The sequence below is a fragment of the Sparus aurata genome, chromosome 18, assembly GCF_900880675.1.
Source record: "Sparus aurata chromosome 18, fSpaAur1.1, whole genome shotgun sequence".
In the NCBI taxonomy this organism is placed as follows: Eukaryota; Metazoa; Chordata; class Actinopteri; order Spariformes; family Sparidae; genus Sparus; species Sparus aurata.
In genome coordinates, this window is record NC_044204.1 from 1,826,471 (window position 1) to 1,844,566 (window position 18,096).

The following is an 18,096-nucleotide window of genomic DNA, read 5'->3' on the forward strand; positions in this document are numbered from 1 at the left end:
CCAGCCTGATAAGCAGCACGCTTGGCATGTTCTCTGAGTGCTGGTGTTGGTGTAATTGAGTTGTATGGCCTCTGCTTGCAGGCAAAGAGATCCAGTCTTGCTTGATCCACACCAGTGGCTGCACTTGATCTATCCTACATTAGGACAACAAATCTCTCCAGATGTTGCAGATCTAGATCACTAACTGATGTTGGATGCTGGCTGAGATTGGTGAAGGTTTCAGAAACCTCATCACAGATGTTCCAAGTCTGCCATGCTGTCTTCTTCCCTTTACCATGGAAGGCAGATACAACATCACATCCAGTGAACGCATGAAAGTATGGTATTCCACTAGCTTTCTCAGGCCCGATTGCAGAAACTACCTCATGAACTGGAATCCATCGTATATTGACTCCTTGGCCAAAGGCAATCCACATGTTCTTAAGACCAAGTTCCTGTAAGGATGGCAGTACAGACACTGCTATGACGAGGATGTCTGTGTCATTAGCCTTGATGATGAGGGACTTGCTTCCATCTGTTGTTGCATCCCTGCAATGTACAAATATTCTTGTGTCAGCTTCTTCATGACAGCATGGAGACACAGTATCGAGGGGCTTCCTTGTGTTGCTAATGGCATCTTCTCCTTTTGTTACAATGAGTGTGCTTGTTGTCTGTGCTTCACAGATCTTGTCTGCAAGGAAGTGAAACAGCTCAGTCTTGTTGCTTTCATCTCGAAGAAAGCTTCTCCAGTTATTTGGGGTCTTACTTGTTCCTGTCACTCTTCTTCTCATTCCTTGCCCCCTTTTTGACCTTGTTTCAGATTTCAGACTTGACGCCTTGTACACATCAAACACTATGTCCACCCTTTTTTACTTGGCACAATAAGATTCCACTTTCTGGATTATGTCTTCTCTAGCGTAGTCATCAAATGTCTTAGAGGTTCGTGGAGGTAGAGCATTGATCAGTGCTGAGCCATCTATCATGACTCTGTCTCCCCTTGGTTCAGTGTCTGGGATGTTCACTTGTGCTCAAAGAATTTCAGCCAGCTGTGACTTCTGGCATGTATGAAGCTTGCCACTGTCACTGAGAGATGCAGGAGATGGCTGGTTCTCATGCTTGAAGAATTCCTGCAAGTCACACTCCCTGATCTGGCATGAGATGAAGAGTCGTGAGAACAACTGACAGTCATCTTTCGGCACTTTCTCCTTAGAACTGCTCCCAGGTTGCTTTAAGACTTGTTTAAAGAAAGAAACTGTATTCTTCTTGATTGGATGATAGAATGAACATTCATCTTTGTTCTGTAGCCCCTTCATGAATGACTGGAACTGATCTTTGCCCCGCTGGTGATGTGTACCAACCATTTTGGCAAGAGCTGGGTCTGCAACATTCTTGGTGTCTAGTACTAGTAGGTCAGCTGACTCTTCTTGGAATGTGTTTCCCATCTCCTGCAACACTTCAGAGAGTGCTTTCACCTTCTCAAAGAAAGATCTCTGGGCACTCAGTGTCTGCTCATGATGTCTCCTGTCATTGTTTGCATACATAGCCTCATATCCAGCTACTAGACGACTCACTTTGGGTCCAGCTAGCATCCACCTACGAAGTGCTACTGGGTCTTCTGTCAATCCAATGGCTCCTCCATCCCCTTTGATGACTGAATTATTTTGCTCATGGGCTTGGTCAATCGCCAGTCCTGAGAATTCTCTTTTCGACTTGCGAACAACAAAGTTTCCCTTGTGAAACTCCCTGGCCAATTCTGGATGTTGTTGCTCAAGGCATTTCATGTCTCTGAGGTGAACTGGGATCCATTGTGCGTAATTTACATTGTTTTTTGCAAAAAGGTAAGGGGCCAGTTCTGAGAGTGCTTCACGATACAAGATGAAGTCTCCTTCTCTGAATGAGCGGATCAGGGTGAAAATGGTGAGCTCCATGTCCAGCACCAGACTCCAGAACTGAAACTGTGGACTCTCTTGCTTCCGTTGTTGAAACCAGTCTTCAAAGGTAAGATCTGACTGGCCAGATGCAGCAGAGCAGTAGTCATGGTATGCTTCCTTCATCAGTTTGTACAGGCTGCATGCTGTGATCTGATGGGCTTGTCTTGTTCTAGTGACACTTGATGCAGACAGGAAAGACTCTGCTGTTCCAGATGAGGCCACTCCTGCCTCCGCAATGGAACTGGTCCAACCACTGTCCTGCAGTAGTGTTCCTAGTGATCTTAGTGCAGCCATTTCTATATGAAGGCCACCAAACATGATCAAACACTTGTCCACTCCATATTCAGGCCACGTCCACTGGATTTGCTTTGCCAGAGCATACAAAGGTTGGTCAGCGGCAACAACAGGTGTCTGCCCTGGGTTCAGGAAAGCCACTGTATCACAAATCTTCTTCAGGACATGCTTGATGGTTGCAACAGAGTGAGCCTGGTCTTGCATCAGGGGCATCAGTGCAGAAATCCTCACTTCAAATGGCTTGCTCCTCTTTTGTGTTGCATGGTGGGCTGACCATGTGATGCAGACTGCATCTGCCACATCCTCAGTGAGGAACACCTCTTCCAACCAGCAATATTCGTCCTTCAAGTGTGACTGAATTGAGTGAGGTGATGGGAAGGAATGGCATACGACTGGAGGAGGGTTAGGATTCTTTGTAATGTAAGCTGGGCGGACATTGGTGTATGCTTCTGGAAGCTCTGGAACTGTCTTCATCTTCATGTCTGAATTCAGTTTGAGTACTTCACGTTCTTCACCAGCATTTTCAGGGCTTGGATGTTGAAATATGGACAAACTGGTACCATGGAAGGAAGTTTGAGCTGTGATCGCAGACGGATTATGGTCAGTGTTGTCCAGAGCTGCAGAACTGCTTTCTCAAGACTGGTGGACAGACGACTCCATCTTCCACGTACTGGGCTACAATGGCTTCTCCCAGCTGAGCTGATATTTCAAGGACTCTGTCATATGATATGCTAAGCCCATTCCCATGGAGCATATCAATGAGTTGTCTCTTTCTGGTTTTGGCAAACACGGTCATGCAAATATAGACAGCAAAAGATGTCTCACGGTCCTTGGAATGCCTGTGGACTTCTGTTCCTTCTTTGTACTTGGCAGTACAGTTGAACTGCCAGAGCTGCGATATAGCAAGGTCTGACTTTGATGCTCCATATTGGAGTTGGGACTTAATGTTTGCACCATGTTCAATCATGCATACAAATTGCAAAAGTGATGGTGGTACAGCCTGTTCTAAGTCTGCATTGTTAAACATGCTGCTGAAATGTGACTTATGATCAAGCATGTCTCGTCTAATCATCCCAGCAGCTTTTGCCCGATGGATTGCTTCACCATACTTGGATGCTTTTGCAAGTATTGAGCCCACATCTTTCTCAAAAGCCAGCGAGACATCTCGTCCCTGGTGATGAGCTTGCAACTCAGGGATGTGACAAAGCAGCTGGTCCTTCAGTCGAGTAGCATGAACCTGAGGTGATTCAACACCCAGCTGCTCCAGTCTCTGCTTGTAAAGTGTGGTCAGATCAGCAAGCCTGAAAATGGGTGGATCTGTACCATCACTGGCAGCTTTTATTTCACTGATGTGAGTGACCAGTTCAGAGAAGGCTATTGGATATGCTTCCTTCCAGTTTTCCTGTGCTCTCTCTTGCTCTTGGACCCTTAGGTAGTCTCGTTCTTTGTTATACAGAGCCACCAAGCAGGCAGAATGATTCTTCAGGTCTTGTGCTATGACATCTCCGCCACTCAGTTTGGCAAGTAGTTTCCCATCATTGAGTGTTCTTGCACATTCATTAATTCTCATATTCACTTTCATTGTCATTGCTTCTCTTAGCTCACCTCCTTGAGTCTCACATAGAAAAACTCTATTTTTTTTCTCTTGGGCCTTTCTTGGGATATTGCTTCTACCGCCTTCATTCCTGGTAGCTGCTGGGATTGATCTTTTTTCAGCTCTTTGTAAATTTGTGTTGTTAAACAGGAGCCTACACGTCTCATGATAGTGTGCTTTGTTTCGTTTCAAGGTTTCCTCTATCCCTCCACCTTCATCAAGTCTTGCAGGGTCTATATTGATTGGTAGTTGATGAAGTGATTGAAACTGAGGAATATTCCGTGCCATGGTGACATACCCATCATCTCCTTTTTTGACAGGATTGGTCTGGGGAGACTTCAGATCTTCCTTTTTATCTAGTTGACATATGCAACACTTGGTCCAGTCAGTGGTCCTTGATTTACTTGTAGAGCTAACAGCCATGGCTGGTCTGACATTTAGTTTCAAAGGCTGATGCTTTTACGACCCTGGAACTGAAAAAATATAGCCTATTAAAATATAACCTGATCAATTTTTGCGGCCAATGCTGGTGCAAATGTTAGAAATAAGAGAATGTATTTTTACATCAATATATCTGTCAGTATTCTTTATATAAGCTACTGTTAAGTCAACTATCAACTACTGTCAACTATCAAGAATTACTTCATGAAATGCTTAAAAGAACAACAACTTTGAATAATTGTTTGCTAAACTTGTTTCTATGTAGCCTAATTTAAGATTTTATTTAAACATTGGATGGACAGCATGAGTTGAATGTATTTATTTATTGGGCAAAAAATCCTCGTATTAATGTTTTACAAAATAATTTTTTTGTGTTCTACCCTATTTAAAGTGACAAAATCCAACCCACCATACTTGAAAACATAGGAATGGACACCAAGATCAAACAAATCGAAAAACTACACACACTCATATAAAAGAGGCGATTTTGGAGGCTAATTTGGCAGCCATCTTGAAAAAATGGCCGCCATCTTGGATTTTCAAATGTCCAATCGGACAGATTTGATCAGAAGCCGTTGGAGAAGAAATACACCAAATTTCATGCTTGTATCATAATTTGCACAATTCCACTCAAATTCTGCTTTTATCCGCTCGACTAGCAGGGTTATTTTAAGTAACATGACCCACATGACCCCTTGGAATTTTTTACCATCTAAATTCCTTGAAGGACACACATTGAACATTGTGCAAAATATTCGCTATTTTGCAACCCACCAATTTATCGGTGTTCGGCTTTATCGATTTTCGATTTACTGGCTGATTTATAAGGTTTTATAACCTTATGTTAAAAACATTCTTGGGGTAATTAAAAACTGTGTAATGACATAGTTTGTCCAGCAGAGTGCATTTCAATGGGAAATAAAAGAGCTGGTGTCAGGAAATGTAACGGCTACCTCACTAATGTTTAAACTATAAACCAGCACAAAAATGACAATTGCCAACATAACATTAAAACTGCGAGCAGTGATGAACGGGCCCTCGCAGTCCGCGTGCGTCTGGGCTTGCTGCCGTCCAAATGTGCTGCGGCTGAAGCCCCATTGCTTGGTCATTGTTTACGGAGGCGGCAACTGCCTGTGTTTGGGACAGTGCACGCGGGGGGTGACTATCAGCGTCTTCTCCCAACGTGTGTTTGTAACGCGGTGTGTTGCCTCTGCCAGTATTAAGCGCTTTCAGGTGAAGTCAGAACAACTTCCTGCAATCCACAGAAATGCCTTCTTTCAAAAATGTATTCATGGCTGTCTATCAATGTCTAGCTTTTGATCTAATTTCTGCTTTGTTTGCTAGTTTTTGTTCCATGAAGTGCATGCTGCCACATTTTGAAGTTTCAATAAAATCTGATAAATATGAGGCTGACTTCCTGGAATGGAATGGAATTATTCAGAGGTTATTAAGATAGGATACATGTGACTTGAAAGACAACAATGCCATCTAGTGGATGACTTGTATCACTCACACCATATTCTGAAGTGCTTCTAATCCAAATTGAGCACTTCCTGTTGGATTTAGAGTATGGGTCTAAATTAGTTTTTTGTCCATCTTGTCAGAACACACATGCATGTCGAATTTTATTCATGTACGTGCATGTAGGAAGCCCAAATTGACTGAGATAAAACTTACTTCATTTGTCCAGTGGGTGGCGCTATGCATATGACACAGTATTGATGCACAGATCTATTCATGGCGACTCCCTCTAGATTCCCTCTAGATTTGGCCGAGATAGGAAATAGTATGAAGAAGTTATTAAGACTCGATGCTTCATGACGAAGGATTTTAGCGTGTGTTTGGCATGGTCCGAGGAGTATACTGACTGACTGTGAAGTCTGTGGTGTCCAATCTGTAGGAGAAAGATGTGAAAGTATGATGTCGGGCAATATTTCCGCCAAAGGCCGCCAAATTCAAAATGGCCGACTTTGAATGAATGTCTAGATGTATTCAGGGCGAGACTGTCTACATTTATGAGGGATTTTGTGGAGATGGGGCATTGCATGTGGGAGTTATAAGGATTTGATGCTTGACCGTAAAGGTGAAAAATGGCGTCTGCCGTCACGCCCACCAGGTTTGACACAGCTGAATGATTTCCATAACTTTTGTTCTTAAAGGCATGAAGATGACATTGAGTGAATGTGAAGACTGTGGTGTTTAAGCTCTAGGACAAGATAGTTTTCAAAGTAGACACGAATTTGTCAAAAACACCGACACACATCAAAATGGCTGACTTCCTGTTGGACTGAGAGTATGCATCCAAATGGGTTTTTTGTGCGTCTGGTCATGATGAATGTGCGTACCAATTTTCGTCCTTCTATGTACAAGTAGGAGGCGGGGCATCACAATAGGGGGAGCTACAGAGCCCACGCATCACGACCACGCCCCATGACAACACAGATCTCATTAGGGCGACTCCCTCTGCATTCCTGATAGATTTGGCTGAGATAGGAAATTGTATGAAAAAGTTATGATGACATGATGCTTTACGGCGAAGGATTCGAATTGACCGCTCCACTGCGACCAGCAGGTATGATGTAAGATAAAGATTTCCATAACTTTTCATCTTCAAGGTCAGAGGATGATACTGAGTGACTTTGAAGTCAGTGGTGTTACATCTGTAGGAGGAGATAATTTAAGTACGATATTTGCCAATATTTCAAAATGGTGGCCAAAAGCAAAATGGCTGACTTAGTATTGATGCTGAGATTTGTTTGGGGAGACAGCCTCTACACTTATGAGCAGTTTGGTGTGGATAGGAAATTGTATGTTGAAGTTATAAAGCCTTGATGTTTGACAGCGAGGGGAAAAAATGGTTACCACCGTCCTGCCCACTAAAGTTTGACGCAGCTGAATGATTTCCATGAAGAAAATAATTCAGTTAATTTGAAGACTGTGGTGTTTAAGCTCTAGGACAAGATAATTTTCAAAGTAGGCATGAATTGGACAAAAATGCCACCACAGATCAAAATGGCTGCCTTCCTGTTGGAGTGACCGTATCGCTCCAAGAGAGTTGTTTGTGCGTCTGGTCATGAGGAATCTGCATATTGATTTTCGTTCTTCTACGCACTTGTGGGAGGCGGGGCTAAACATTAGGGGGCGCTACAGAGCCCGCAGGTCACGACCTCGCCCAACGTCATTAAATTATCAAATTTTTCACCAGATGTGACTTATATTCCAAATTTGGTGAGTTTTTGGGTATGTTCAGGCTTCCAAAACTGCAGTTAAAGCGCAGAAGAATAATAATAAGAATATTTTTTTCAATTTCAATAGGGACCTCACAGGTCGATGACCTGCTCGGGCCCTAATAAGCCACCATGTTCTAAACAGACACACTTAAAATGCTTACAAAGAGTAACATTTTGGTTTTTCTAACATTAATAGCAAACTTTTGTTGATCTGGTCATTTTTCGTTTTAATACAATGATGAGTCTGTACAAGGTGTTTTCTTTTGAAAATTGACCGAATGCTCTGTGCCGTTCCAGTGTCGCTGACTTCATTCATCCCCGAGGTGAAGTTCAGTGTGCCAGCAGTATGATAGCAGTGTTTCGCAATGTCGTCGTCAGAGCTAGACACGCAAATTACTCTGTTGTTGGTTGTAAAAATCAACATCAGTGCCTATATTCTGTCCCAGCTACAGGACAACAGAAGAGACAGTAGTTGCGTTTAATTTTTAATGACAACGTGCCGGCTGTGGTTCTTGTTAGTTTGTATGTGTTTGCTAACCACTTCACGTCGGACTGCTTCAGTAACGAGCACTGCATGAAAAGAGGGATTTTCGTCAGTATGCAGCACTGTGAATTGCTGTGGAATTTCAGGTTTACGGCTGCACGCGGCAGTTTGCAGGCAACACCGAAAACTGCCGTGAATTGTCAGAAATTGACGTGGAACTTGCTTGGCAGTTGGCCCCCAGTGACCCCCCTCTCCCTGATTCTAGGGGAGGCTTTAACATGTAAATGAAAAGGCTGTGAGCTATACAAATGCAAATCAGGGTAGCAGGGGGAGTTTTACCCCAGGTGACCTTTTTCTAAAAGGTGTTAACTACATTAGAAAATCTCTGGTATAAATAGATCAGGCTCAGTATAGCCTTATTATAAACGCTTAAATTTTAGCTTGAACTGATTATCTAACCCTTGTGCCCTCCTCAAAAAAAAACCCTCTAACCACCTTTGTGGCCAAAAATGTACACGTACAAAATCTTCTCCATAAAATCCTCATACATCAATATTTTTTTCTGCTTTTTTTGCTTGAATCCCTTAAATAACTTGTTCCCTGATCAAAACGATCAATTATTCAATAATTTTCAAGATGTTAACCCTTTAAATGTCGTTTTTATTATTTGAATTACTAATTATCCATTTAAAAATAACACAAAAAAGGATCATTTGGGCAAGTTGTTTATGTGATTTATGGAAAAAAAGCAGAAGAAATATGGATATATGGTGATTTAATGGCAGACATTTTGGGCTAGACATTTTTGCCACAAAGGTGGTTAAAGGGTGCAAAATGCCTTACAGGAAAAGAAAAGACATGTAAGTGTAAAAGATAATGGATTTAAAAAATTGACTAAAAATAAGAGTTCCTGCAAAAATCCATGCTACAAGATGTAATACAGCCAAAATTATCACTAAATCAACCCTAACCCTAAATCAAAAAAAAAAAAAAGTTGAGAAAAATGTACAAAAATGCCTGAGGAGGGCACAAGGGTTAATGAAAGTACGGTGGATTAATTACTGTGTATGTCATTAGGAACTCAACTGAAGGAACACAATGTTGATATCACAGAGCTCCATAGGTACAGTGCTTGTTTATATCATAGCGAGTTCTTCCGTATAACAGTGACCTCGCACGTGATTGGACGAGGAGCCCTCGTCTAATCACGTGCGAGGTCAAGGGCACCCCGTCCAATCACGTTCAAGGTCATGTAAACAGACTTGTTTTTACTCCTCTACTGAGACCTCTTCCTCCATTTCCTGTGTTTTAACTGCTTTGTTAACTACAATGGCTGGACGTCGTCTCGCGTTCAACTCCCCTTCAACTCCTCTGCATGGACGCGATCAAAACATTTCAGCCAGTCCGCAGACCAACGAGAAGAAACTGCTAAATGCTTTCAGCGGGCTGTCTCGGCAAATTACTCAGTTTGCTGCCGATGTGAATGAGCAGTTCGCCGACTTGAATCAGCAGTTCACCGCCCTAAACTCCAGGTTGCTGTCCATAGAGGATAGGTTGGCTGCGTTGGAGTCGGCAAGGTGTGCGAGCGAGACAAAGAAGCGAAGACGGGTGCACAATCCCAGGATTGCGGTAAGAATATTTTCGGTGACTGCTAGCTAAGCTAAACGTAGCCAAGTAAAAGAACAAGTGAGCGGAGCCAGTGTAAGTTGTTTTAAAAAAGGTTGTGTTTTTGGTCTTGTAATTTACAGGAAGCAGTACGCCGTCTTCACAACTCGGAGACAAACTGTTGGCGTTACGAACCGGAGCAAGGGTAAGATTTGAAGAATATGCTTTCATTCTGCTGTATAATGAAACGGATACGTTAAAAGATACCGATCTTGACCGTCCATTTTGTTTTCACAGACTAACTTCGCCCCACAACGACGCTGTGACCTCCTATTTGCATGGAACTATGTCTGCAAGTCCGGATTTACATGCTGAGAGTGACGCCATTGTGTGTAAGTAACTTTTACTGTTTGTTTTGTTCCTGTTCCTTCCTCATTAATTTTACCTTGACTTATGTTTTTTATTCATACCACTCTCATTTAATTGTTTTCCAGCTGCCTGTAAGACGTACTATGAGTCAGTACGCAGGAAGTTCAGATACAGACAGCCAGACCTCGCACCGCAGGCGGAAGTTTTTAAGAGTTCAGCTCGTAGTCGGGCGAGAAGAAAGCGGGTAAGATCAGTTTTTGCTCAATGTGACTATTTTCCAGGTGCCTTAATAGATGTGTTGTGTCCATATACAGTGCATCGCACAGTACTGATCGTCTTTATTGATTGTTTTACAGCTGCTGGAAGCGAGACGGAGGGTGCTGTCTGACGATGAGGTGGAGCTTTGGAAATGTGCCACCGTGGATCTAATGTCCGATGAGGAAGACGGCATCGTTTGTGGTGTGTCTGGATGGATTGTGCGACCTCCGGCCTTTCGCAGCCAGGAGCTGACCGAACTCTGTGCCACGCTGCAGTCGCGATTAGAGGCGATTCCCAAATACAAGGCAACGCACCACAGGCGTCTGAAAAACGGACCCAATTCGCAGCCAGTTAACCACAGCTCACCAGCGGCAGACAGACACTTAGGATGCTAGATTCTTTAGGATTTTGGCCATCTCCCGCTTCCCGTTTTTTTGTGTGGGCAGATTTGTACATAGTTTTGTGTGTGTGTGTGGTGTTGTTGTTGTTGTTGTTGTTTCTACCAATAAAGCTCTGTATTTGAATAGACAGCAGTGCCTGGCAAATTTTCCTTTCCTCAATAAATTCATTCATGGTTGTATTGTGAATGAATAAATAAATAAATATATAAATATAAATAAATAAATATAGATATATATATATATGGGTATATATATTTATAAATATATATATATATATATATATATGGGTGGGGTTTACATTTATAATGACCCAGGGTGACCAGTAGTGAAAGATCTGCCGACCAATCACGATTGATTTTTCGTGTTTAAAAGTAGTTGGTTCATCCAATACTGAGTGAGGAAATTGGAGTCAGCCCACACATTCTCTGGCCAGGCGTGGTTTCGCTGCTATTCATATGCAAATTAGAGCCGTTCGCACCTCCGGGAGCTCCACTGACGTCATGGTTCGTTTCCGACAATTTGTGGCACAGACGAACGCGGCGTTTGCAGGCTGTAAATTGCCGTTAACTGCCGAAAATTAGGGAGATTTATGGGCGTTTACGGGGCCGAAAATCACACTTTTCATGCAGTGGAGGGTCAGTACAAAGCTGGCTTTGCCTCAACACTGACCCTCGTAAAAGGATCAGTCCCAGTCCCTTCGGTCCGCTATGCAATGGTGTTTGAAGGGAGTTTAATGTTAATAATATTACAAGGGAGCTTGGTTGTCACAGTAAAAAGTCTGGAAACAGGTGCAGACTGGAGACGGAGACAGAGACGATGCGAACAGTGTTCAAGAGTTCAGAGACTATGTTAGAAACAAACGCAGCTTTCGCTAGCTGTTAGCCATTAGCTACATAGTAGTAACTGTAACAACACATAGAACAAACTAACATTATTCAGACACACTAACCATTCTGAAAAGTCCTGCTGCAGCCGCAGAGTCTGTACTTCTTCAGGAGCCTTTCCTTCTGGGTCCGATTCTGGGTCAAACTGGTGTGGTTGAACGACAGCATCTCGGCGAGCCATAGCGATACATCCAACGTAAAACATTAGCGTATGTTACCGCTAGGGCAAGCGGCATCGTCTCCCTGAGAGGGGCGTGTAGCAGGCAAGGCAGGCGTTGACAGACGGAGCTCATTAGCATTTAAAGGTGCAGGCACAGAAACAGCCTGCTCTCAGTAGAGCTCACTTGAGCGACTTTTAGACAGCTGAAATTCAGGACCACGGATGAGTTTTGGGCAATGCATTTCTAATACAGGGTTGTTGGACCTCTGACAGCTGTGTGCAATTGATGAAAAACAGTATAATATGGGACCTTTAAAAAATAATCATGTTTCATCTTTAGCTACTACCTAAAGGTTTACTAGCTAACAAGTTCAAGTTCAAGCAGCTCTGTGTAATTTTATAGAAAAAATTCAAAGTGGCACACATTTACAATATTAATGAGCTCATAATACAGTGTTCCCATCAGTGAAAAAAACAGGAAGGAAAATAAGGCCCCACAACACTGTTTGAAGCTATAAGGTGGCAGGGTCCGCCACATATAAACACAGTAAAGTTTGTTTCAGTCAATGAAGATCTTTCTCTTCTCATTAACATTTCTACATACAAACTACAGACTATTCCTTTAAAGCTAATCGGTTAATGACTTAATTAGATCACCAACAAATAGGCTAAGTTTACTCGTACAGTTTAGCCTAAACCTAGCTGGCTAATAGCCCTACTTTAGGGCTAATGTCTTAAGTTTAGCCTACCTAATAATTCATTCCAAAGCTAAAGTTTGAAAGCTGAAGATAACAAGCTTATAGGCTAAGTTACCAGGCAATGTTTGCTTGCTATTAGTATATAAACTAGTGTATTGGCTAACACGTTTAGCTAATAAGTTTCATTAGTAGGCGAAGAGGTGGAGCTGGAGAATTATTAAAATGTTGAAATGAAAATGTTCCTTAAATAACCCACGTTAGCAAGTTAACATGAGCTGTACTGTTAGCCACAATCTCACAAATCGATTGTTAGCAATGACATTCTGCAGTTCAGAGACTGAAGGATTAATTAAGAAGGTTTTAATGCTAAACAGACTCTTTTACAGTTTACCGAGCACCCAAAGAGCTTCACATTCACACACCAATGGCAGATGCTGCGACACAAGCCGCTGAATTTCGGAATCAGTCTCTTGCTAACGGACACTTCATTCAGCCAGAGGATCCGGGGATTTGAACCAGCGAAGGACAGGAGGACTTCACCTCCTGAGCTGCAGCCATTAACAGCCTAACAGAGTAGTTGTAGGTTGCTGACAGTTTCATCACCAATCACCAGCACCATCAACATCACGTCTTCTCCCCAAGACAAGATCTCCACACCAGGAGTGTGACAGGTTGATGAGGTTTATGGATTACACTATCATTTTTAATCATAAGAATCTAGTTTAGCCGACATCAGCATAAAATGTTTATTGCCAATAAAAATGCAGCTGAACTGACTTTCAGGTTTCTCCGCTCCGCCGCGTCTCTGCAGGAAACATTTAACAGAGATACAGTCTGAATAAACTGCACGCAGGGTGCAATAATTTAATACAAAATCATATTATCACAAAGTGGATAATATCTAGTGTACCATTACTGAGACACCACCCTAACAGGCTGATGAACAGCTTTCAGTTTTGGGGAAATGTTCTTCAGGTGGATGATCCTCTGCAGACAGATGGAGATAAAATGAGAGTTTTATGGTTGGAGAGAGTCTGAGAGCAGAGCGCTGTGAGGAGGACGAGCTGCATGAAAGACACTCAGGCAGACCTCCAGGATCCTCTAGTCTCACAGCTGGATCAGGATCACACTCACTTCCTGGTCTTCTGTGTTTATTCCATGTATTAAGCTGAAGTTCAGTTTATTACGTCCATTAATGAAGCTTCACGGTGTCTCACTTCCTGTTTGTGTGGAACACAAACATTTAGTTATCTGAAGCTTCCTCCTGATTCAGGAGGCGACAGGGTCCTGCAGGCGGTCTGAGGCATCCTGAGAGCGCCTGTCAGAGTCACATGAATAAGAGACACGCCGATCAGCCTTGGACTGTCAAACAGCAGCAGGGAAGAAGGGAACACTCCCCTTTCATTGGACGGGGCTCTCTGTGTTATGGACAACAGCGGGTCAATCAGTCGCTACCTCGCCAGGTCACACCTGCCGGTGCCGTCTGATTTTATTTCATCATTTTAATTTCAGCCTTACAGCGACTCTGAGCTGATGTTTGTTCAAAATCCAACAAAGATTGACTATTTTTATTGACTGTATGTCAAGATGTGTTTAATGCAGTGACCTCTAAACTCTGACCTCTGACCCTGATGATATCGGCACGTCTTCAGCATGAGGATGTTCTGTAAAGTCTTTTTAGAGAATGTTTTAGAAGAGCTGTCAGGAGAGTGAGAACAGCTGAGGGAAATAGATCAAGTGTTTTAGGAAAGAGTTAGAAAGGTGGAGCATTTTCTCAAAGTAAGGACATTTTGTGAACTTTATTGTGAAGAGAGCAAGATTATCTGGAACATTTGAGTTTTTTCATAAAACATTTTCTGACAGTTTTAATGATGATTCTAATTCTGACACGTTTCATCAAAGTGAAGAGAAATAGAGTTATTTCTAACTTTGACACATTGTCAGATTCCATCTTGGATAGATCAGTGTTCTCCGGCATCAGGTCTTTGTGCTTAGCTAAGCTAAACCACACAGGATTCTGTTAACATGTGAGGCTCCACGTTTGATTTCTCTCCATGTCTTGTGGCTGGACGCTTAGTGACTCCGGGCTCTCCATCCAAGGAGGCTTGCTGTGAAGCCGAAACGGAGCGAAGGTGGAGGTGAGGGTCTGTATCTCAGAGTCCCCGAGAGGAGATGCTCACTGGAAATCATTACAGCTCTGGTATTGGAGGCTGAGCGAGGCCATTGGGTGGGGAAACGCTCTGCATGTGTTAACGGTGGATCAGGTTTCTGTGTTTCATTATTGACGAGGAGACGCCTCCCCGAGCTGCTCCTCCAACCTGCAGCCGCCCGAGGTCTCTGAGCAGCTCACCTCCACCTCACTGATGTTTGGCCTGCTGCAGCTCTCAGCAATGTTTTACAATGAGGCTGAGTTTCAGCTCATATTTTCATTTCAGCGCCTGCTCCAGTCCTCTGGTTCTGGAGCTCTCAGCCACATCACATGGTCCTCACATCAGAGTGGACAAGCTAACAAATTAATATCTGTGATTCCATTCTTCTCTTCTTATTGAACATTTTATAACTACCAACATTTGGTTTTTAATATCATAGTGCGTGTGCTTGAAATTTGTTAACAGACTTTCTGAGCAAAAAGACTTTGGGCTCTATCTTAACCATCTGAAACGCAAGTATCAAACGCAAAAAGCAAGTAGCTTTGTGGGCGGATCTCAGGCGCTGTTGCTATTATGCCGACGGGATAAATGACTCTTGCGCCTGACGCAAATCTAAAATGGGTTAGTCTGAAGTAGCTACATTAGTCATAGGTATGGTTTCGGCGTAACGTGCAATAAACCAATCAGAGCGTCATCTCACATTCCCTTTAAAAGCAGGCACGCTTGTTCCATGGCGGATTGCTATTATAATGGCGAATTTGCCAGGAGCGGTTCACAGCCGAGGAGACCGACGTTCTCGTCAGGGCTGTAAAAGTCCGAGAAGTGGCATTGTATGGGGATGGGGGAAATCCATCCAAATTAGCTTTGGTTAAACGGGCGTGGGAGGAAATTGCCACAATTGTTTCTAAGGCTGGCATCCCCATGACATCGTACCTGGCCTTGGGAGCAGTGCACACGGGCCGTGCAGTGCGCAACGGCCAGCTGATGACGGAGCAGCGCAAACACCAAGGTGCAGAGGATCCAGACCCACTACACGCTGTGGCAGCATTGTCAGACCGGACTGCACTGTCCGGGATGCGGCAAGGTATTACTGCCCGTCTTGACCGGGTGGCGATGTTGCTGCGGCCTCTCAAGCGCATCACATCAAGTCTCTAAACGCACCACCTGCTCCTGTTGTGCCCCCCCTTTCTCCTTCCTCCTCCTCCCCCAACTCCATCTCCGTCCACCCGCTCCACTAGGAGCACGTCGCGCATTGCCACTCCTGGACCCTCACGGCTACGGCGGGCGCGTCACATGCCTATCAGAGGGAAGAAGAATTACACTACTCACAATAAGTTAGGGATATTGTTATTTACATGAGTGCTTTTCCTATTTGGTCTGAATTTTAATGAAATAAGTAAAAGTTCCCTTTGATATTACTAATAATGAATGAGAAGAAACACCATTTTCATTAGTTTCATATTTATTAACCCAAAAATTTTGACAATAACAAGGATTGCCTCAAATAACAAAAATTGACAGTATGTCAGTAGCGGGTGTTTCCACCATTTGCTGCAATGACAGCTTGACAGCGACGTCTCATGCTCCTCACTAGCTTCATGATGTTGTTCTGAGGCAATGCTTTCCACTTCTCCACAAGTGCTACACACAGTTCTGCCAGGTCACGTGGGGGTGGGGTACGATCATCTAGTCTCTGCTTCAGCTGGTCCCAGACGTGCTCTTCAGGTCAGGGGACATTGCTGGCCATACCATATGAGGCACTCCGACTTCCTGAAGTCGAGCTGTGACAATTCTGGCACGAGGTGAAGGAGCATTATCATCCATGAACAGAAAGTTGGGGGTGTGCTGGCGGAATTGGGGGATGATGATGGGTTCTATGATGTCTCTGAGGTAAGAACGTGCAGTGACTGAGCCATCTACAATAACCAAATCTGTTTTGCGCTGACTGTTGATGCCTGCCCAGACTGTTGCACCTCCTCCACCAAAGGGAACCCTGGGGACCATGTTGACCTCGGTGTATCGCTCACCTCGCCTTCTCCAGAAACCATCATTTCTGTGCAAGGTGACCCGACACTCATCAGTGAACAGGACGGTAGACCACTGCTGCATTGTCCAGGTCACACGGTCTTGTGCCCACTGCAAACTTTCACGGCGGTGTCTTGGTGTCAGTGGAGGAGGTGCAACAGTCTGGGCAGGTTTTTTTTTTTTAAGACTAGGTTTTTCCTGGTCTGTTGCAGAAGTATTTTCTGAAACGGCAAAATAGCACCAGTGAACGTTTGCGCTGGAACACGCCTCCTCTTTTCGCGTTGAGGGGACGAAGTAGCGGTATGGCTCACCTGTAGCCCCCTGGTCACTGGTGAGGCGGGCCTTTTGGTGGATGCGCAGGGCAGGAGGAAATGTAGTGGCCAGGGCGTCCACAATAAAGACACAGATTCTCCGAGTGGCGTTGTAGTTTCTCCACCTCTGTGAGGTGAGCATGCCTGATCTGCATCGGCTCAGGGGGAGGCTCTGGTCGGGTGTCCAGCGGAATCCTGGGTCCAAGGAAGCTAGGGGTTTTGGTGGATGCAGCTGCAAATCGGGTGCTCCGCTCTCGCCTTCTCTCCCGGAGCCAGTTGTCAATCGTAATGGAGAGTAAAATGAGGTTTTCTAGGTCTGAGGGGTCATTGCAAGTAGCTAACTTCCTTAAAGGCCTCACTCAGGCCCTTGTAGAAGGCTCCCTGGAGGGTGCTGTCATTCCAGGTGCTCTCCACAGCCAGCTTCCGGAACTCCACCGCAAACTCCGCGACACTCCTTGTCCCTTGGGAGATGGCCATGAGACGGTGGCCGGCATTGTTGCCACAGACTGGATGGTCAAAGACCTTCTTCATCCCCGCTACGAATGCTGCATAGGACGCACAGGTGCTGTCCTGGCGCCTCCAAACAGCCGTGCCCCACTCTCTAATCTGTCCTGACAACAACCCGATTGTATAGGCTATCCTAGGCTGATCTAATGGTCAGTAGCATAGAAGAGAGGCTGCATCTCAAAAACTAGCGGGACCTGTGTCAAAAAGGCTTGGCAGGATCCTAACTCCCCTCTGTAATGTTCAGGGACCAGAACAACAGGTTCACAAAGAGGCTGTGGGGACCTACTGCTAGCCGTGGCAGGATTAGCTGCTAACACTGAGCTCTGAGGAGCAGGTTGAGCAAATTTACTCGACAAAACTTTTAGCTGGCTGGTTAGTTCGGAGACCTGGTTGAGCAAAACTTGATTGCTACCCACTAAGGAGTGCAACAGCTTGTCATGTTGAGATAACAGTAATTCCTGAATAGTAATTGCCTGTTGTAACATGATGGCAGGGGAGGCTACCTCTGCGCCGGTCTCATTGCCTGCTGTGCTCATTTTGGCCGGACCGTATTGTCAGGCGGAGATGATGCAGTGCCGTTGGGTGGAGATGGCAGCGGACAGGTGGAGCTTTGCGAGGGGTAGTGGGTGCGTGGGTCTGGAGAGCTGGGTGAAGCCTCGGCGGAGGGATCGGGAGAGCAGGTGGGTCCAGGAATGCCGGCGGAGAAAGGGAAACTGCAAACAGAGAAAGGAGTCACAAATGGTTTCTTGCAGGAGACAATGCTAGCTCTGAACCA